Below are 23,709 nucleotides of genomic sequence, written 5' to 3'. Positions count from 1 at the left end.
AGTTTTACTGGATAAGGTGGACCCTTCCACCCACATGTAAAACATGCTTCCAGGAAAGAATGAAGGATGCATCGTAGTGCAGGGTTGATTCTGAGAAATGCTAGCTTCAGGGTTAAGGTTTGATGGACAGTATATAATGCAAGACAAGATAATCACTAGTGCTTCTAGTGTGGTATCGCCTCTAAGAACAAGACTTTGAACTGACACGCTGTCTTCTCGTCGTGTATAGGGTAACCATAAAATTTAATAGGTGAACTCAACATTTTATGCTTTAAAAATGGAAATATGAAGGTCTACTTGAAATACCTTTCATGAATCCTACTTTAATATGTGGTTGCTCTCTGTGCCTTTGAATTTAAAGGTTAAACATTTTTAGAATACCTTAAGAGAGAGAGAGAGAGGAGTAAATAACATCACCGAGGCCGGCCATCTTTATGCCAACAGGTTTCTTTCTATTTTCTGATTTTTTTCCTTCACACAAATTACTAAATGTTCAGTCATTGAAATACAGTGAATTTCAACTGAAATATTATTTTAGATCCACCATCGTTCTTAATTTATGTTGTTTTAGAAGTGGAACAGAATCAACTATGAAATGATTTCATTTTGTTAGCTGAATTACAAAAATTAAACTGTGCAACATTCAGACCACATGACTGTATTTGACGTTGGACCTTCCTGCAAATAAAAAGTGGCTTTGGTCGGCACATCACTTTATACATCGGTCTGCATTAGTGAAAACCTTAGCAAGCAAGCAACTGTCAATGGCAGATAATTTTTCATAAACATTTTTCGCATATCCATAGAAACCTACGCTCACATTGATATTGTACACAACCAAAGTATATGAGTACAATAATATTTCAGTGTCACCAACTGACCAGTTTAGATATGCTTTGCATCTAATATTCTACATATAATATTGTTATAATCTAATTCGTTTTCAAACATGTGATAGTATGTCAAATAAACGTGTCCCACCAACAGTTCTACCTAAAGTGACATAAGTTCTGGAAAAACTTGTTCCTCATTCTTTGTGCAGTTGACGTGTAGTCTAGCCGGAGAAAAGTTTATCGTTAAAAGGGTGCGTCCCATTTGAGGCCATAATTTACTACTGAAATGAAAATGTTAATTCTTTGAAATTTAAAAAGGCTTGGAAATCATAAATTTAAAAATAAATCGGGAATACAATTTGCATAATAAACTGTTAAAAGTCATACTTTTAACGTCTTGATGAGTGTTAATAAGAAATAAATAAACTTATTATATGTGTATAATTTCTTACATAAAGAGTTATATTGTTTTACTTGTGTATCAAAATAATATTTTTCTAAATAAAATAAAATCATATCATTAACTAGACAGTAGCATTACCTTTAACATTAAAAATCTATCAACTATGCAATTCATTTCATTTTCCTTATTTACAAGCCCCAAAAACGGTTAACCTATGGTAATTATTAAAAAAATACTGACAATATATATATTTATTTTTTTCGTTTTGTGAAAGTTAAGTCTCTTTAAAAGGTATGCAAGACTAAAAGAGTCCTACAAAACGCATACCATTAAAGAGACCGGATCGGCGTGTCAGGTAGCGCGCGATGTATGAACTCGTTATCGCTTATCAGCGAAGCTGTAAAAGGTGAAATTTGAATAGCTTGCAGTTCCCTGAAGCGTTTCCTGTTTTTGCCAGGTACTTGCTGAGCGCTGAATGCTTTTGACTCACGGTTTGGAAACTACTCAGATAAATAATTTTCTGTACTTTTGCAAAAAAAATTCCTTTTAAAACCAGTTGCCAAAAAATAGTTTGTGGTACTTCAAGAAAGTTATTGCAACTTTTAACAACATATGGCTATGGAAATGCCCTGAAAACACATGTCAATTCATGTAAAGGACTAGCTTCGCCTTGTAAATTTCGTTTTTTTTTTTTTTTCCTTGCAGTAGAGTAGAAATTTCCAATATTTTTTATTTGTATTTTTTTTCTCGAACCTGTCACTTTAACCGTAGGCCTAAGTTTTAAAAAATTATCTTTTTTGCATCAGTCAAGGATCGAACGTAGTATGGCATCGATTGTGTTAATCATTATTTATTGAGTGTTTTTTGACGATTTTTGAAATTTTGTCCGAAATTCTAGGTCAATAATTACGAATTTCCAATATTTTGTCCATTATGTCATCATCATTGCTTACTGAAGGCTGGTAGATGAAACATGAAAGCCGCATTTAGGATGTTCACTTTATTAAATTGAATGAATATTTTTTTATCTGAAAATAACTTTTGCATCAGTAAAGGATCACACCTACGACATGAATCGATCGCATCATTCAATACTTTAATGAGTGATTTTTTGAAGAATTTTGGAATTTTTCCCGAAATTCTAGCATAATAACTACGGATTTTCAAGATGGTGGCCGAGACAGAAGATAAATGGCGGACGCCATTGCAATAAATACTACTGCACTCTAGCAAGTAAAAATTAAACATATATGGTGGCAACATATATGGTGGCAACACAATCTAGCATATGACATGTGTACTACATGACACTAGTTTTCCTTGTATCGATTACTGAAAACAAGATGGTGGAAGCGCTCGCTAGCAAGCTTTGTGTGTTAACTAGCGCTCCTGGCAGCAAGTATTGAAAATAAATATGGCTGCATCTCTAGCAGGTGATGCTATTATCCATTCAAATAAAAAAAATTACAAGTCCGAATATTTGTGTTAACTTTGTATATACCTTATTTAATTGTCAATCTGGTAAATGGTTCAATGTCCGTGCGATCAAAGGCGTATGTCTTTTTAACCCAGAGGTCCGAGCTGTCATGGTTCCAATCACCTCGGTTTTCTTTGTATTTTGTATAGAAAATTAAATTTATGGTGTCGATAAGGACCACAACAACATTGGCAACTAATGGACCATCGAGCTTACGTTAATGAGACAGGAACAAACAGCAGAAACAAATATGTACGTATCTAAGATGGAGGCCTCCAGCAGAACAGAAAAACCAAAATGGTGTTCGTGACATCATTCAAGATGGCAGCATCCAGCAGACAACCATATGGTGGCAGTGTCGTCACAATATAAAAAGTGGTTGTGACTTCAGGTCGAAGATGGCAGACATGTAATTGGTATTCAAGTTGGAAACCGTAACGAAAATTGCAACATTTGTGGAGTGGGACAATTGATTTTAAAATGGCGGAATTCAAGATGACGTTGAAGGTCAAAGGTTAAGATCAAAGTCATTCAATATGGCCGTCATGACGTCACAATCCAAGATGGCGGTCGGCCCCAAGCACAACACTCCTCCTGTTTCAGTAGCCCCTATTATATACTAGATACTAGAGTGATAGAACACTAAGTCAAATGATTGAATATTCTATTTATTAGCTATATTTTCAATGGGTTAAAAATACGTTATATATGAATGAAACATCAATAAAAATAAAAATTTATGCGCCAATATTCGTAAGAAATACTCAGTATCGTCTTGAAAATAGTATTTAATATGTGAAAAAATAATAATAGCCATGTGTTGTATAAAGTTACATCATCTTTCTTGCAGTATTACAAACTACCTATTGCTTGGCATCTGGTTTCCATAGGCATGTATTGTAAAAGTACCGAGAATTCTTTCTGTGTTCAAAAAACGGAACGTACTGTTTTCTAACACCTCACATGTTGAATTCCGAGAATACACTTTCGGTTGATGTGTGCTTCTAATGCATCAACCACTAATTATGAAATAAATTATTTATAAACACGTGTAAATCTGCTACGTCGGGAGCCAAGAAGATCACAATGTTTAGCCTATTTTAAGTCGTGGACTGATGTTTTAAGTCTCAGTACCACACGTTTCAATGAATTTTTTGTCACATTCTCATTATTATTATTTTATGGCTATTTCTGTACATTTCTACACAATCCTACTTAAATTAGTTGTTTTAATCACAACTATTTGCAACAGATATTCACTAAGTGTAATATAAATGGTGTGAAGTAATGAAGAAATATTCAACATGGCGCGTGAGACAGAGCCTCAAGACCCTGGAATTAGTATTCAAGTGGTTTGCAGCGCACTATACGCAGTGGAGGTCGCGCAGCCTTTCCGGGCGTCACCGGGTGACGTAAGATCCACAACTTCTAACTTTCGAATAACCACTTTCTCGTCCTCACGAAGTGTACTCGGAAGGACGAGTGGCTAAGCCATCTCGCACAACGGCGCTACTTGTTAAAGCCGTGAGAAAAAATTCATGGACGTTATCACGCGTCTACAATTAAAGTCTCAGGCAAGTCCGCCCCTACCGCAGTGATTATTTTTGATGATCTGAACAGATAAAGAAGACGTTCATGGACACGATAGTCTTGTAACAGTGACCTGCGTTTGGGAACATGCTCTTCAATAAAAAAATGTAGCTCTTGAATAAATATAACTAAAATATTCCATAAGGTTACATAATTTGACTTCGATTCCGCTCTTTTAAAAAATTTGTTTACATGTTCACTCAAAGTTACGTAAAATAGAAACGACGTACTATGAATCCTATATTTAATTTGGAGACTCACAGGTCACATTTTAAAGTACCTATTTTTTTGTTGAAAAAAATCATAAAACGAAAGCACAAGCACTGACTGAACACGGAGACTCAATAAGCACGTGGACCAGAATGAAAAATGATTCGAGGCAAACCAGATTTACACTCACTTTTCTACAAAACATTGTGCTTGAAGTCTCAAGTTTTCCATTAGCTATGGGAGACGCATAGACATGCGATTTTGTCTGTTTATAGTTGCGCAGTAGGCTACCTAATCATTTCCTTTTGTCCATCAGCAATTGCAGTACTTTCTTGATAGACAAGAGTAGCGCAATTATGTGCATCAGTGTGAATGACATTCAATAGGCAGGGGCGTGCTCAGGATTGACTTATGGGCGGGGCTTAGTATAATACCTGTTTATTACTTCAGAAGTCGTATTACCCAGTGCCTACTTTACATTTCTAGGGGGGGGGGGGGGTGCAATTGCTCCCATGCCCAACCCTCTAAATCCGCCACTGTGAATAGGCGTTTCAGTCTTCTTCCTCCACTTCAAAACTTGGCTGCTCCCACTTTGGAAAGACCCCATTTTTATCTTTCAGTATTATATTATATACTTTAGTGAGATACTTTAGGTTTTTTTTCCTGGTGTTGACACAGGTTGTTTATATCCGTTAGTTCTCGGCTCAAATAAAAATAATTATTACATTCGCAACCATATTGCATACAGCTGAAGCTAAATGTTATGAAATTTAAAGAAAAATAGTTGACGCAATTATTTTAGGCCTAGCGAGGAATCTACTCAAAGATGTGCCGGAGCTACGTGACGTTTGAATCGCAGACTGGCCAATGACGTTCTAAGCCACCTTGGTCACGTCATTAGTTAAAATGAAAATTATAATGCATTTCCTCTTTCTTAATTTTGGATATCAAAACCTTTTTTTTGTTAAAGTCAAATTTAACGCTAGTTCCTTCCTGATGTGTTGTTAAAATATTTCTTTTACAATGCTCCATGATGAAAAAAGGTTTAAAATTGGCCGAAAATGGCTAAACATTCACCAAAATTCGAACGGAAATCTAGTTTTTAGGAAAAATATTCTGCCAGAAAATTGCAAACAATTATAAAAATTAAATATATTATTTCGAATGAAAAATACCCTTTTTGTGGGATATCCCGTTTTATTTACCAATAAATGTCAGAGGCTGAAAATGTCCCCAAAGAGACTTAAATTACCTATCGACAAGCCGCCCTAAGCCGCCGACGTCATAGCGTCAACCATTAGGATGTCATGGCCGCCATTTTGAATGAATGACCTTTTTCTTGTTCCGAAGGTCAGATGTGCAAAATTTTATAACGCTCGGAATAAAACTTTTAAGTTGTGTAACAGACGACAAACCTATGTATATAGATACATAGATTACACATGGAGAGTTGGTATCCGTTTGTAACGTTCAGATATGGCTGGCATCCGCGTGTTTGTTACTTGAGAATCTAAGTTTGTCCCGTTATTAATCTAGCTCGAAGAGCAATCAGGGTAGGAAGTTAGAATTAGTTATATCCTGCGTGATTAATAGATTTTCTTTTCGATCCCAAAGTCAAGTAGTAAGGAGCATCATAGATGTTCACATTTTTGTGACAATAATATATGAGAAAATATATTTTGCAGTTATTGGAAAGTATTTGCTTAGGCGCCACTACATTAATAAAAATTACTTATGAGTAGAGACCTGCAAAATTTGCGGATTCATTCGGTGATAGGCTAGAATTCAAACACATATACCTTTTAGATAACTTTGCTTGTGGCTTACTGTTCATCTGGACGAATCTAAACCAGTTATAAACCCTCAACCAAAGAAGGATCGAATCACAGACTAACCATCTGAGACGACTTACAAGTCGGCAGCCAATGAACTTGCGTTATTTGCCCGAGTGTACAGGGGTATGTGCAGTCTACCCTGAAGGCCATCGAAACCGCGAATTTTGCAGGTCTCTACTTATGAGTAGGGACTGGAAAATTGGCGGATTCGTTGACCTCCAGGATAGCTTCCACTATCCTCTGCTTACTCGAGAAAATGCCACATTTTCATCGGCTACTAACTAGTGAGACGTCTCGACTGGATAGCCTTATGATTCGATGCTACTATGGTTGATGGTATCTCACTGGCCCAAAATCCTTCAGACAAACTTTTAGCCAGTACAAAATTAGCCTAAATGTAGAAGTATTTTAGTTTTAGCTTATCACGAAATTAATCCGCGATTTTTCCTGGTCTCTACTTATCGGGAAAAATTGTACAAGAATTTTTTTGTTCCTAGTTGGAAGAAACCCGCTTTGATGACGTTGTTCACAGAAACTTGGTAAAAAAAAAAAAAAAGCACCCGGAACATTCCAGCATCAAACGTAAGAAACTAAGATGCTCAGTTAAATCATCATTTGAAGATAATACATTTGACAGTTTCTTCAGAAAAGCCGATTCGATTTAAATTACTGAACGATACAGACCTACATATATTTAAAGGCGTATCCATTTTAAAAGCGGAAGTCACATGGAACGGAAATGAGTAACCACGGTGCTACCATCGGTGTCGGATGTCGCGAACCAAATTTTAAAAAGATCAAGGGAAACTTAATAGCATTAACTGTTAAATTTAATAAAATTGTTAGTATTTTAATAAAATTCCATATAAAAGATCAGGTCTAAAGTGGGGGTATAGTATTTATCAAGACATTTTCTCTTTTATGGGAGCCATTTAATTATAAAGTTTTTAAGTTCGCTCTGCAAATCGTATGATTAGATAGTCAAGGTACCTGCTCAAGCAGCGAATTCTAGCGGCGAGTGCAAAAACTAGGCTTGATTCACATCCAGAATTTTAGTTGAAAAACAATTTGCATATATATATATAGATTTAGATACATACGTACTAAAATACACGCTCAGATATTTTTTTGAAACCTCAATATTATGACTGCTCATAGATGGCACAGTGTTTCTATCTCGTAACAAGTTTATTTCAATAAACGACCTTGGGAATGGTCAAATTTTCAGAAATTTATATGTTTTAATTTTTTTACTTAAAAATGGGGGGAAAACCATTCTCCCCTCCCAATAAAGGATATAAAAGAAAACATTCAAGGTTTTAATGTGTGTAGGACTAAAACACTTCAGACAGTAAAAAACCAAATATAAATAATTACAATTAAATTTTGTAATTTTTTTTTTTGGAACGCAAAATAGGTATCTCTGATAAATATTTATTTGGCCATTGTTCATCCATAATAGCAGTAAAATATTTTTTTTTACTTATGGTGCCAGTAAAAAACACATCAAAATACAAAATTGGAAATGGTTTCCCAGGACGATCTGTAACTTTTATTGTAGTAAATATTGCTATTACGTCGTGATTTTGTATAGAAAACGCGGCTTTCAACCACTCAGGATTTCATTTCAATTTATTTTAAAAGGCTAAGGTATTTCGGTGGTTGCGAGAACGTAAATTTTTAATTCGCCGATGTCACAATTTCCCTTCACTCGCGGAACTCTCCGAACTCTGGGCCCTCCCGCGGAGGCCGGCGCAGTCACTTATATCCCCGCGGTGTCCTTCTCGAAGGGACGTGAGCGTTATCCTGGGTCGACCCGACTCCCGAAAAGTCCAGAAAGGCGGCGTTTATTCGCTCACACTCCGCGCGGCGACCTCGGGAAAACCGAAAAATCCCCATAGGCCAGTAAAATTAGACTAAAAAAAGACAGTGCTGACGAATAATTAGAGGAAAGCTGGAAACTGTTTTAATGTATTCAGCATACCCCTAGTATGATCACATTAGGTTTGCCCCAATTTCCGAGTGAAGCTTCATCCGCCATTTTGAAAAAACTGAATATTTTTGTTTGTTTTTGAGGTTTTTCTCAAATTTCTCCAAAACGAAGCGACCAATCAAAAAGTATGTAAAGATGTTAAATTTAGATAGTTGAATTTCGCTTCAAATGAATACTATATATACGAAAAGGGGTATTACGTTTTCTTTAGAAGACAATTTGAAAATTACTCATTTATTTAGATTTGTGGGAAATTCCAAATATATCGGTTTTGCACGTTCAACATCTCTGAAGTGGCTCATAATTAAGCAAAAAAAATGGGGTACATCATTTATAGGAAATTTATTCCAATATTTAGCAAAACCTAATTATTTTAATAATTTTTTACATTAACATGTATATGCGATTTTACATGTTGAGGTGTGAATGATTGTGGTTTTTTTTTACTTATAGATAATTCAGTAGAATGCTTGCATTTATTCATCGTAAATATGTAGGTTAAAATCAAATATATGAAACATTTGATTTTATTAGATATTCATTAAGTTATGAATATGAAAACCATTTACATGTAGCCTACAAGTAAGAGGTATTACAGACAGTACTCTGGCAAAGTGGATCTCTTCAATGCCTGCTACTATTGAGATTTTAGACCAAATTTAAACATTCTGTGGAGTGTCATTTGCGACAACTGAGCAGCATGTTGATGCCAGGGCATCACGTATATTAAGAGACGACATTGATGTACAGAAATTGCTGAACTGGTTTACCTCTCATGATCCATTCCCAGTTAAGGAAGAAGTAATGTCCATATGTAGTGGACTGACAGGAGAAGAGAAGATTAACTGCCACCTAGCTTATGAAGCCGGAAATTCCAGCATTTCGAGGATGATTGTCAACCCTGATACGATTTTCCGAAAAATTTCGTTTCATAAAAAATCAAATGAACAACTGAAACAATGCTTTCAATTTGAGCTGGCTCCGTATCAGTTGTCCTTATTTGACGAAGTTGGTAAAACACGCAAATCAGCATTCTACGACCTGTTTACTCCTGAAAAGGATTCAATTGATATGAGTAACTCTGCTTACGTCATAGATGGAGGCTACCTCTTACACCGTGTGTTGTGGCAGGCCCGAGAACCCTTTTCGTCAATATTAAATAAATATGTCGAGTATGTTAAACATTACTTTGAACAAGGTGCAACCATTGTTTTCGATGGATATCTAGATGAAACAAGTGCGAAGGGTATAAAATCAGCGGAACGACTTCGAAGAGGCAATAAGCTGACAGCAGCAAAAGTTATGTTTGATGAGACAATGTCGGTGACAATGCCACAAGAATTATTTCTATCAAATGAACATAACAAGAATCGTCATCTCCATGTTGACTGAGAAATTTAAAGCTGAGCAGTTTGTTGTAAAGCAGACGAAGGAGGATGCTGACACTCTAATTGTGACCCACCCAGCATGCTGATTGTGTGGTTATTGTGGGGGAAGACACTGACCTGTTGGTGATTTTGACAGCATTAGCTCCAGACTCCCCCAACATATATTTATTGAAGCCAGGAAAGGGTCAACATAGCAATGCACGCAATTTCAATTCATCCGAACCTGCTAAGGATAATATCCTATTCCTTCATGCATTCAGTGGTTGCGACACTACATCAGCTCTTTTCAGAAAAGGGAAACTGAAATTCGTTAAGGTGCTGGAGAAAGAGAGCCAGTTGCAAGAAGCTGTAAGGATGTTAAACAAAGCCGAAACTACTGCAGATGAGGTTGATGTGGCAGGACTGAAATTCATTGCGGCAATCTACTCTGGACGTAGTGATATACCACTAGATGAAATACGCTACAAGATGTTTCAGAAATCGCTACAAAGAAATGAATTTAACCTCGCTTCTTTGCCTCCAACTCCAGCAGCTGCTCGCCAGTATTCCCTGAGAACATATTTGCAAGTGCAACTGTGGAGCAACAACCACACCGATCCACTGCTATGGGGCTGGAAGACATCCAAACATGGTCTAGTCCCTGCTACAACAAATAGAGTTGCAGCCCCCGAAGAGCTCCTCAAAACTGTGTCTTGCAGGTGTGCCAAAGGCTGTCATGGAGTCTGCTCTTGCCGAAAAAGTAATTTGAAATGTACAACGATCTGCAAGAATTGCAAAGGCCTATCGTGTGCTAATTCCCCAGTAGACGACATTGTTCAACCAAACTTCGTCTGCAACGAAGAGCATGTAGACCTCCAAGAAGACAAGTGTTTATCAGACTATGAGAATGAGACCTTAGAGCAGCCGCCTGAATTACCTTGTTCTAAAAGAAAGAAAACATAAGTGTGTGTATTATGTACTTAAAAAGTGATTTATTAGCTCACATGTTATGTACTGTTTTGTTTGTAAAAATTGTTTGTTATAACTGTACAATATAAATGATAATGAAATGTCTCTTGATTATCATAGATGCACTGCTGAATGATTTGATTTAAGATGAGAAGGTAGATTGGTAAATCTACAGAGTTAGAGGCACCATGTATTACGAATTCCCTTCTGATGTGATATTATTTTGAAAATATGTAAACATATCATTTGTGTTTTGTTTAAATCACATGTGTGGTTATGTAAGTAATAATATGTCATATATTCTGAGTGTCGAGTTAACTGGCCAGTCTTTAAATCATTATCATATGTGTTTATTGTATACTCTGTGTTATAAATATTTTATTTTGAATCGCTATTATTTAAAGAGAAACTGTTTAATTCTCCACGAATGCACAGTGCTAATTGATATGAACAAGTTTTTGATAATGTTGTCATGATACTGATAAAGCCATTGTACATTATATTGTATATATTTTATAGAACCAGTTTCTAGCTTTTTGTTTTATTATAATGTTATATTTGATAATCACTATGTTGTATTTATTTATAAAGTTACTGGTAAAACATTTTAATGCTGTTATTAATCCCTGTGTTTCTATATTTTCGGTAGTATGTATGTTACGAGTATCCAATAAATCCATCATGTATGATAATTTTTAAGTGCTAAAACTTTCAATGGATTGTATGTATCGTGTGTAAACGAATAAGTATGTATATTATTCCTTAAATTTTAGTAACGATAAAACTTTTTCGATTGTCAAAATTATTTCGGATTAGGAAACATTTATTTTATTTTTTACCTTTGTCGGCACCCAGCCTTCCATTGATTATGATTACCTTATTTTCAGTGATTAATGTATATTTATTAAGTCACAAAACCATTTCTTATTCTCAATACAACAGATGTAGTAAAATAAAAGTTTATATCACTTAAGTGGTTTAGCATGTGTGATCATTTTTAAAGTGTTTTTAATTCTATGTTGTATAAAGTTTGCGTTTCCTACCAAATCAAATTAGATGGTAAATGTTATGTTTGACCAAATAAATATCAGCTTATCAAAAATAATCTACTCGAAAAGAAAGATTTCTCACAACATAACCTTTTTGCAATGGTGGCTCAAATTATTGATTTATATATACAAATGTATGTGTACTAAATAAAACTCAGTGTTCGTAAAAAGCATAATAAAATGTTCAACTTTTATTTCATTACTTTTTCGGTTAGAATGGGCTATTTCGGATATATTGCTAGTAATAAAACAAAAAAATTAAATATTTAGAAAATACTTTTTAAAAGGTGGTTTTCAAAAAGTTTTAATTAAGTTACAAAATAACTCATTTCAATGTATATTTTACTCTTTCGAATCGTAATTTAATAAGCTACATTTATCTTCGGAACAATTTTTTTGATTGGATTATTCGTTTTCGGATAATTTGAGAAAAATCAGGAAAAAATGAAAAAATCTACAGTTTTATCGAAATGGCGGCCAACGCTCCACTCGTAAATCGGGGCAAACTTAGGATACTCTTACTACGAATGAACTTCGTCGATTAAAACAGATTCCAGCTTTCCTCTAATTATTCGTCACCGAAACCTTTATTTTACTGGCCTACAGGCCACTTGAAGTTTCAGTGACAATAGTCCGTGGCGGGACGAGGGAGCGGATGGGGAATGGTTAGCCAGACCCTTGTAATCCGGCCGGGCACCCGTGGCATGCGTGACGTAAGCGCCCGTAGACTCGCTGGAAGGTCCGCTCTAATACCTTGCACGCGCCGTGGCCTTGCCTCCTAGCTCGCACATAACAATATAATGTGTACATATGTTGTACAAAATGTCTGAACAATAACGCTGTTTTGTCAATAAAGCAGCGCCTCACCCTATAGCAAATAACGATTAGTAAATATAACATGAATTCTTATTTTGTTTATATATATATATATTGCCCTATTGTACATAATCAGAGTATTGGCTCTTTTTTAGTATGTAGTTGGGTTTGTTTTTCTTTGTTTATTTATTTACGTAGTGAATGTTGATTATTTGTGGATATAAATTCTTTTTTTTTTCAAGTGTAAAAACTAATTTATTCTAATTTTAAAGTTATTGTTTATGATTTTATTTTATTTTTATTTTTCAAGAAAATTTTAACTTTACTGTGTTGTGCATATTGCGAGAATTAGCTATTTTTTAGTAGGTAGTTAAGTTGAGTTTATGTTTTTTTTTCTTTTGTTTATTTACGTAGTTAATTTCTTAAAATGTCAGGTTCATTTATGAGAGGTAATGTTGATTATTTGTGGGTTTAAGTTCATAATTTTTGATTTTTTTCATTGATAAAACTGAATTTCTTCTAATTTTAAAGTTATTATTTTTTCTTATGTAATAATGCCACGCAGAAGTCGTCCAAATATAGGCCTTAGTACCAGAGAGGCAAGCAGTAAACGTTTACATCTTAATGATGAAACCGAAGAAAATTACATCAGGTTGTCTAATAGACGAGAAAGTAATTGTATGAGAAGATATAAATAAACGTCTATTAAACGTGAGTTACGTCTTAGTCTTGACCGAGATAGACATATGTCACAGAGAGCCAGAGAATCCTCCATTGAACGTGAAGTCTTAGACGTGACATGGATAGATAAGATCTCAGGGGACGATTAATTAAAAAATAAAAAATAAATTGAATTCTGCAATCAATTGCAATTCTCATTTTCAATACAAGAATTATCCTGTTTTTTCAATAGGTACAATGTCTCTTTATAAATATTCCTCTGCTTAGAATAGGAAGAAAGAATCAAAAGGACGAGAGATTAGAGAAGAGAATATGTTCATTTGTGACATACTTATGACCATTTAAATAAATAAAAAAATAATCAAAAATTATGCTCATGTTTTCCTAAATATTCGTCTCATTTTCTTTATTAGAATATTGCACCCATGCAAAGCCGGGGAGGGTCGCTAGTAAGAAATAAAAATTAATTCATAAACCCACAGAGACCAAGCCTAAATCACCTGATGTCGAACAGATGGACCCAAAAATGAAACTAACGAGGATTATGGACAACACAACGACGACAGCACATATGCACACATTCTAACTTAAAATATCAGACAGCACTTGAAATCAGTGAAAGGAATTTAGTCATGTAAAAAAAACTGCACAGACGAACACAGTGGGACACAATGACGAGACAGTTTCAAACAATAACAGTAAATGCAGACAAAAATAACTTGGACAACTAAGCAAAACATACGAACATAACGATGGCGAAAAAAAAAATGTATTATGGACAACAAAACCACTAACACAATACGTTTGCTATGACAAAACATTCAATGGTAAAAACTAAAACTGTTTTGCCATAGGAAACCTATTGTATTCGTCTATGCTTTTATTATTTTTATGGCTAAATTCCTTCCACATAATTCTTGTGCTGTCTGATATTTTAAGTTTTAAATGTGTTCGTCTGTGCTTTCGTCGTTGTGCTGTCCATAATACCTGTGTAGGTACATCGTTGGGTCCATCTGTTCGACATCAACTGATTTAGTCTGGTTCTCTGTGGTTTAATGTTTTTAATTTCTATTTATTATTTTGCATCTTGATTTTTTCCCATGACGAACAATGCAAACCTGCAAATGTCCAAAAAATTGTACTAAATCAATAAGTTATTGCTGATTTTTTCTTTACTTTTTTCCTTTATTTGCTTTTATTCCTATTGTGTGAAATTATTGTTTACATAAAATGTAGTGCTTGCCAGTAATTAGTCGATTACACACGAGCGCCAATTACTGGCCAGAAACAAAAAGGAAACCAAATAAACGTCAATTATAGACCAGCAGTCAAAAAGGAAAAATAAAGGAAAAATAAAGCAAATAACTGGCCGGCAGTCAAAAGGAAAATAAATTAGATATTAGTTAGATCGCGGGGAATACGCACGAAGTGATGGAGGTGGGACACAAGTCCCTCACCCACCTGTGTCCGCTGAGAGCTCTTGTCCGGGCGCCGAGAGGGGAAACACGACCAACTCGTGCGGCTGTCGCGGACTGACTGACTCGGGGCCGACCACGTGGGCCTGTCCTGTTGTGCTGCCGGGCGCCGTGACGTCACAAGGCCACCAGGCCTTATCTGTCCCCCCTCCACCAGCAACAATGTGGAACAAGCAAGCCCGCGCATGCGCTGCGCTTCGGGACGAACGTTCACCGGATCGCGGGCATCGCTGCTGTGGTTCCAACTCATGGGACTGTAATACGGCATTCCTGTGCTTCGGCACATCCTGTCGTCCGCCATCAATCGTTCGTTGAAACTTGCGTTCGGGTGTATTCCGGCCGTTGAATTTTTTTGGGTTCGCAAAACTGCCACTGCCGGCGCTTTTAGCTCGCTCAGGTTTTATAATTACTGCCGGTTTTCATCTCGGGGCAGTACTTCCTGTTTTCTAACTGGTTACATTTCACATTTCACGGGAACATTTCCGCAATGGTTTTTCGAAGCATAAAAAAACTGTTTTGTACTTTTAGAAAAAGATTCCTTTAGAAACCTGAAGCAAAGAAATAGTTTATAATACTACAGATAATATTGTAACTTTGTACACCACATGGAATACGTTTTTCGAGATGACGCTGTTTATTTCTTACGTCAATTGGTGTATAATTTTATACGTTAATTGATGTTGCATTCAAACATTATTTTTGTCACTCAATGGAAACGATAAACGAATATTCGATCATTGGAGTTAATTTTGTATTATTATGCGTATTAATGTGCGCAGTTAATATTGGAAAGCTTTTCAGGGGACAGTTTAGAAATAACTTTAACTTTTGTAGATACTAGTAAAACTTAAAGCATAAAAGCCCGGGTAAGAAACTTATTAAGCAGTATTACTGCAAGCATTATTTTGTAATGATACAGTTCTTAAATTTAAATGTACAAAATTTACAATAATCTGTAATTTTAAATGAATATTTATGATCCATTGAAAAAAATGGGTGCGTGTTCTTAACGTACGCACGCAGGAAGCTATACTTACTTGGCGTAGTAAAAAAACCTGTAATTTTGCATGAATATCTATACATAACAAGTATGACAATGGTATGTATGACGTCGATAAACTACGACACCGTTTGACCTATCGCTATGAAAGTTGGCATATCGAATCTTTTTTTCAGGCGAAGGTTATTATGCTATACATTTTGTTTTGTAACTCGCCGCTTGATGGCACTGCAGCGCATCAACTTCTAAACTGTTCAACCAATCGCCATGAAAATTGCTATACTTAGTTATTTTAACACGGCGAATATTTTGTGATATCCATTTTGCTAAAACTTGCCACTAGATGGCGCTGCAGAGCATCAATTTCTAAACCGTTCAACCTATCACTACGGGTAAACAGAAAATCGTAGGTCATAAACATACAAACCGCAATTGTGTAATATTTCTTTATGTCTACCACACTGTCATAAAGCGCTATCAATTTTGCTTTAACTCGCGGACAACATATTACCCTGTGTTCAGCTCGGGCTCTGTGTTCGCAGGCCCCCTAGACCCATGGGCCCCGTTGCCATAGCAACGGTAGCACCGGCCATGTGGGGGCCCTGAGTAGTAGGCTACACAGGTATTTTACTAGATCCAGATCACCGGTGCCCCACCCAGAATCAATCCTGGGTCTGCCCCTGCTGTCAATTCTTGTTGTATGGTTGGTGCGCATCGTAAAAATTTATTCTCCTACTTTTTTCATAACGCCCCTAAATAAGTATAACTTCAAAAATTACAGTGTAGCAACAGCTCATCTGGATTTGTTTTTATTTTTATAAAACAGCTTATTTCAACTTTTACCGTGTGTCATTATGGTGCATATAACTACAAATTAGAAATCACAAGCAATAAGGATCATACAGGATGTACATCAAATCAAAATTAATCAAAACAAATAAATAAATAAAATTACTGATCATCCAGGGGAAAAACAAATCCAAGAACTGATCTCAGCGGTGCTCACATCATGCAAATGAAGTCAAAATCGGGAAAAGTAACGTCAAAGGTTAGTGTTTCTCTAAACGAGTATAAGTCTTATCACAGTTTTCGGCTAAAACAGTATGCAACTCTAAGACCACGTTTGCGGCAAAGCAAAATTAATTGTGTCTGAAGTGTGTTGATGCCTACGAGAGTAGTCTCGTTGCTTGGTTTCTTTCGAAAGGGACTTAAAAGCCCCATGCGTCATAAACACGTGAACCATTACGAGATTCTTCGAATTGTTTACAAGAGAAAATTACATTCTTTTCCTCAGTCGCCCAAGCGACTGGGTATTAGAAGAGCGAACCTATGGTGATATGTTATCAAGTACGAACGTTATTTACTAAGGGAAATATTAAAAATCCAAGTATTAATTACAATTAGTTTCATCCACTGTTCTTATCCTGTTTTATTCTAAACTACTTGCTTAATGCACGCCCCATACTTCAACACACATAACTAAGCACGAGATATTCCCTGTGTCACTGCAGGTTTCACCTAAGCCCAACTTAACTAGTTTCAGACCAGAGTTAAGATCGGGTATTTGGCCGGTTAGCCAATCCCCAATACGGCACACGATGTTTGCTACCCATCCTGCTTTCTCGCTGATTTTGGTTGGTTTTCGTAGTCACAATTAGGGTCATGTTATTTTCTGCGCAAGATTTCGAGACCAGCCGTGTGTCAAAAATTTGTTTCGTGGTTGGTTAAGTTTTCTTTTTCTTTAGATACACGCAAACTGGCGTAACACGAATCACGCTGAATAGCCCAGGCCAAATAAGGCAATGACTTCTCTCGTAGACGGCCGCCAATCACAAGGAGAAACCACTGACGCGAACATTTCAGTTTGCAGTCTAATGGGCGGTCCAATATTCATTTTGCGAAAAATGCCTGCCCCTAGTTATAGTTCAAAGTTAAATTTAACTATTTAATTCTTTGTTTTAAATTCGTGCCTTAACGCGTAGACAAGACTTAAACAACTGGAGAGACAACTTAACAAAAAGAGTTCAACCCTACTTGTTGGAGTGATGCATGAGAATATAGTTAACGAATAAGCGTGATTTCGTTTAACTTCGTTCCATTCAAAGCCAAATTTACTCGTTAATCATAACTGAGGCTCTTGTCCGATTACTGCCGTCTCGCTGGCTAATCAAGGTAATGGCGTACCGGATACACTGTATGAAAGCTCGAGTTACCCTTTATTCCAAAGCTCGTTCAGCAATAGTTTGCAACAGGCTTAATTCAATCATCATTCGCTCGCGAAACACTTCCGGCTGGACAAAGGACACTCCGTACAAAACGAAAAGTTTAAACTTTTTTTTCATTTTTGTGTATCCTCTTCCGATATTCAGCAGTTAAATCACTGGTACTTCAGTGGCGTCTGTATGTGCTCCACTGTATGTTCACGTAACTTAACGTGGCTGCCTTTTAGAACATATGTTCATTAACTAAAAAAAAAATTATTGTTTCAGTATTCCCTGCCATCCATTAAATTTGTTCCTAGAAATTTACGTACAACCTTTAGAAATTGGGGGAATTCCGGTCACCGCGCGGCGTGCCAAAATATACGTAAATGTTTAGTAATTTTTTTTAATAGTTTATAGTGGTAGTGAATTCTCGAGTTTTTGAATTTTTTCATCGATGAAATCTGTTTGCAAATATATTTCTTGGAGTTTTAAGGAAAAAAAGTGAGAAATAATGTTGTTTTTTTATTAGTTTCAATGCGCATTTTGATGTGTGCTTTTATGATAACATTTGCATGATAAAAATTAATGTCCGTTTTAGAGAAGGTGTAGCGTGTTTGTATGCAAAGCGGATGTCGGTCACGAAAATTCGGTACTACGTAGCCTCGTCCACGCTCTAACTTTAAAAATTCGCCTATGTTTTTATATGTATATATACACATATAACGTTTTTGATACTATGGTGGGTAAAGCCTTATTGTTCTTTCAGATTTTTGTCTCCACTGTACATAACAGTAGAGTTATAGAGGGGTAAAATTGGACGGAAAATGGCTTCGAATGTTCTCGAAAAAATAGAGTGGTGCAGATAACTTAAAATATGCGTTACATAATGTCACACTATTAAAGCTTATTTTTGGCCTGAGCTATCAAACACGGTTAATTTTTTTTTGTCTCGTTCTGAAATAAAATAATGCATCATAGTGCTGGATATAATTTGAATATTTTTAATGAGTTTTGTAAATAATACTAATCTTCTAAAACCTAAATAAATTTAAGTGACATTAAAAGTAGTTACATAAAAAAAATATTATCAGAGATTTTTAAAAGTTATCAACTCGCACATTTGTGTTTTACACTGAAAAATAATTTGCACACGACATTCGTAAATAGTGTTTTTTAAAACATTTATAACCTTTTTAATCGTCCACGTGGTCTTCGCTATTTTAAAGATTCGTTGGGTGAAAACGGACGACATTTCCGTTTGTGCCAGGCACGATACTGGTTGGTCGATTACGTCCACATTCAACATATTTTAGAACCCGTCCCACGGTCAAAATATTTAATGGAAACAAAAGTCATCCTACTTGTCAAACGCGGTTGTTTAGTTTTCGGTGACGTTACAACAATCCAACATTACCTGACAAAACATATTGGAGGGTGTTGTAAAGGGCCTGTCATGCTGTCAAATTTCTGTCTCTAATTATTTGGGCAATAGAGCTGAAGGTGTAGTACTAGACGGAAAATGGCTTACAATTTTCTCCATAAAATATTTTGGACGAATATGTTTTTTTAATCATATCACCCTATCAAATTTTATTTTACAGTCAGTGACATGATAGCGTATGGTCTATAACTTCAAAATTAAGCATCTATGCAAGGCAAGTGTGATATATTCGTATTCAGTGATGACGATTTTATAGTGCAAAGGCGTCAGATGCATTTTCAAAAATTTCTACCTGTTTTGTTTGTGACACCTTGAAGGTGCTATGAATATGGGTCAGAGCAGCAGGTAACATGAATTGCTAGGGCCGCAGCATCAGCATACAGGCTGGGGCTGAATTATCAGGAAACCTACAGCTCACGTTCTCACAGAACGACAACTTAGAACGCCTAGAACAAACATACTTCTTGTAGAATTATCTGCTTTGTTGACATGCAGCGGTCACCCGCATCACGTAGTCCATCCACCGCTTTGCCACTTTCGCATAATGCAAGCATGACGCTGGACTGCAGCGCAGCATTCTTAGCTTGCACTCACAGGAGGCACTAATGCTATAATTAAAGATATCTTTTCAACGGGAGTACTAAAATGTGATGATAACTATAAGCGCAACGTGCACCTGAACATGGGGTCACGTGGTGTTAGCATTGGTTTTCGCACAAGTTAAATTCCCTACGTGGCTTGCTTAAGAAAGTATCTCAGAAGCACTATGAGCACCGTGTGAGCAAAGTGCACGGGCCAGTAACAGGTTTCTATTATTCAATCGGCGAGATGGCGACTGCAGAATATTGACTAGAGTGGGCTCATAACGGTACTAACTAGCGGCGTGTATTTTTAAAACGAAACCAGACCTGATGAGTAAACATGCACGACTACTGGGACATACGCGTGTGTTTAATACACTTATACACCTCACTTATACTTAAGATTTGTCATTGTATAGCTTACAGGTTTGGTTAAACTATAATGATGTAATAAAACATTATCTAAATATGCGTACTTTTTATTTTTCCTGTAATGTGAAGACTATAGTATGTCAGATACCTTAACTAGAAACTCTATGTAACGTGCACCGTACCTACCTATCGCTGCATAGCATGTCACGGTGCGCCTACAATCGTGTTAGAAAGTGTTGTGGCCACGGTTATCTATACATAAGATGCAGATTGTACAACGTCTTAGTGGATATAACTAGTAAAATATACTATTATCATTATTATGCTAACTACCTGAATATCTAGTATCATGAAGGAAAGCGGTGTGTCGTGACATTTGTAAGGAGGTACACACAAGCTTGGCATTCGTTGCTAAGCTAACATGCAGTTTGATAAAAAATAAAAATGTATGAAGAACAAGTTTTTTTTTATCTGTGAGAACAAATAACTTTTACACATTATTACATACAACTAGGATGGATTAGTTTGGCCGGTTATGTGTTCCGCGCCACGATGCCTGCTCGCGCAAAGCTGCTGCATACAGCCTCACGCGCTCCTCAACTCGCCGCTGTTCTTCTTGCTGACGCGCTCCCTGTCTTGTCTGCGCCTCTCTTCCTCTTTAGCGCGCTCTTGCTCTTTGCGACGTGTTTCTTCGGCGTACCCTCAAGCGGCTTCTCCAGAGTTTCCACTATTGTTTCCCCACACGGTGATTTTGCATAGGGCGTATGTGCTGATTGCTTGTACAGCTCCTTGTGAGCATGTCGAGGGCATATGTGCTAATGATTAAGTGTATAGGTCCTTTCCTCAACTTATACTATTTCGAAACCTACCTAATATGGACCAGTTGGCATTCCATAATTGTTGGAAATTTTATTTGTAATTAAATCAGCTCGCAAATGAGGCATAATGGACCGCAGAAACAATAGAGTCGATAACGAATTTAGGTACAGGGAAGTATTTTGTGGTAAAATCGGGGAAATTCAGTGATGTCAACGTGTAATACATATTGGTATTACCCAATTATTTTCAATTGAAAAGGAAAAATGGTGAGGATAAAGCATACAATTTTATATTTTATTTCAGGAGTCATATCATACACTGTGTTAAAATTCCTGTTTGCTTGCGCAATCATGATCCGTATGGAAAAAAAAAGTAATCTTCAGGAGTTGTTCGTTACGGTACAAATGCAACCAGAGATTTTTTAAACTCTAATTGCAAGCAGCCCGGTATGTTGAGCATGCACGGAGTCTTGGTACGTGACCTGCAGTCTTACTTGACCAAATTATGTTGCGTGGAGGTTCCGTTTCGCAAAGCTATTCCACTACAGCGTTGAAGCATGCACTCATGTCCGCAAAGAAGTTTACAAAGCGAACTTGAGGCAGTTAGGTTTATATTGAATTATCCATCCACACCATCGTTAGGTAATGAACACTGTCTTAATTACCTCCACAGGTGTACCTGTGTTTTACTGTAGGTATGACGTCAAACCTTATCGAACAATCGTGTATTGTTTTATTGTCTCCAACTATTAATATTTTAATAAACCCCACAGACCGGATAAAATCAATTAATTTAGCCCCATAACATATTTAATTGAATCACAGGAAACTGAAATCAATACCATTCGAGGTCGGCGATAAAAGCGTTAAGGCCGTCGCGGGTGGTCGCTCTAATGGTGTACCAATTTGCAGATATCGATGTTGCCAATTACAACCAAAGTGCACTCACAGGTTAGCAGTAAAGAGTTTTTGCGCTCGCATTCACAGAGACCTAAGGTTAGGAGCTTGAATCTAGGACTCATTTTCACATAGAATAAACCTAGAACTCCTTCACCATCAAACTTTTTCCGAGTCCACTGTATCTTAATCAGAGCTGCTTTTCCGCTGCTTACATTAGTATCACCCTCCCCTTCCTCTGGTCCACAATTTTTTATTTTCGCCCCGTACGCTCTTGTGTTCCAGACTGTATGTTGAGGAATCTCGCACATTTCAATTTAAATTTCAACTTTTAAATTAATTAATGCATCACATTTCTGGATAGAATTTTTTAAATTGTATTTCTATATATATATTTTTTTAATTTTTAAATATTTTTAAAATGTGTTAATTTAATTTAGAATAATATTTGTTACATAGTTAAATAAATTTTCAGTTATTTAATTTAATCTATAGACACATAATTTCCGTTTTAAACAATATAATTATTCGCTTACGACATTTATATCAACATTTTTTTAAATTCACTTTTATAACGTCTTTAATTCTCCATGTGTTATTCGGCATTTAAAAGATTCGTTGTGACGGAAACGGTTGACATTTCCGTTTTCGCTACACGCGATTTTGATAGGCCGATTGCATCCAATAACCAGAATAATTTATAACCCGTCCTATATGCAAAACATTTGATGGAAACTCGAGTCATCCAACTTGCCAAACAAACATGGTTGCGCTGGTGACTTTTCGGTGACGTCATAACCCGCCAATTTTATTTGACACAACATTTTGGAAGGTGTTGGAAGCGAAAAGTTGACAGTATCACAGGGGCTTTGAACGAAAGTTTGACAAAATGGCGTATCATGGAAATCCCGTGGTGTGAAACCATTCGGGGCGACGCCAAACCACACATTTACCTGGCCAAATATAGTTTTCGATATCCATCCTTCTGACGTGTGTGTTTCTCCAACGATCGACATTCCACTCCCGAGGTTTATTGCCTCCGCGATAACAGGGAATTCATGACTGAACCCATTAAGCTAACCGCAACGTTACACATTTCCTGTTATGCAGTCTCCCGTCGACGTGTCTTCTGTCAGGTCAGCTCACGCGCAATGTAAGGTGCGGGAAGAACGCACGTCTTCGAGTTTTTTTTTTCGAGATCTTCATTAAACTTCGTGTGTAATACACAATATGATTTATCCACAGAACTGTGACCACGAATGCGAATAAATAAACGCTCATTCAATCTGTCAAACTTTAGCTTCCAACCTTTTCCAGTAAAGTTTGTTCAATAATATTTAAGGTTTATGACAAAACGCCAATAATGCAGCCGTGTTTGTTTTACAAGTTGGATGACTTGAGTTGGCATAAAATATTTTGATAAAATACGTGCATTAAAATTTTTCGGAAATTTTACGAAATCAATCGTTCAGAATCCTCGAGGAAAAGAACGCAATGCAAATTAAAATAATTTATTAACGTTAAATAACAAAAAGGTAAAAGTATGAATGTCATTTCAAAAGGAATGTATGTGTAAAAAGTGAATAAAATGTATTTTTTTTAGAAGGGATATATTTTTTTTAAATATACCTTCTTATACTAATCTCTTAATATTAATTAAACATATAAGAATCATAATACGTTTCTTTTTTGTATGCA

At 36.2% G+C, this 23,709-nt stretch overlaps 1 protein-coding gene across 1 annotated transcript in view; it reads right to left on the bottom strand.

Moving 5' to 3' along the window:
- LOC134528009 (glutathione peroxidase-like) overlaps positions 1-14,796 on the bottom strand; it is a 62,871-nt gene extending 48,075 nt beyond the window's left edge. Inside the window, exon 1 of the mRNA XM_063361168.1 lies at positions 14,685-14,796. The gene's annotated coding sequence lies outside the window, so the exon portion shown is untranslated. The remainder of the gene's footprint in view (positions 1-14,684) is intronic.
- Between the last annotated feature and the right edge of the window lie 8,913 nt (positions 14,797-23,709).

The sequence above is a fragment of the Bacillus rossius genome, chromosome 1 (genome assembly GCF_032445375.1).
Source record: "Bacillus rossius redtenbacheri isolate Brsri chromosome 1, Brsri_v3, whole genome shotgun sequence".
In the NCBI taxonomy this organism is placed as follows: Eukaryota; Metazoa; Arthropoda; class Insecta; order Phasmatodea; family Bacillidae; genus Bacillus; species Bacillus rossius.
This window is presented reverse-complemented; position numbering and strand designations above follow the sequence as displayed.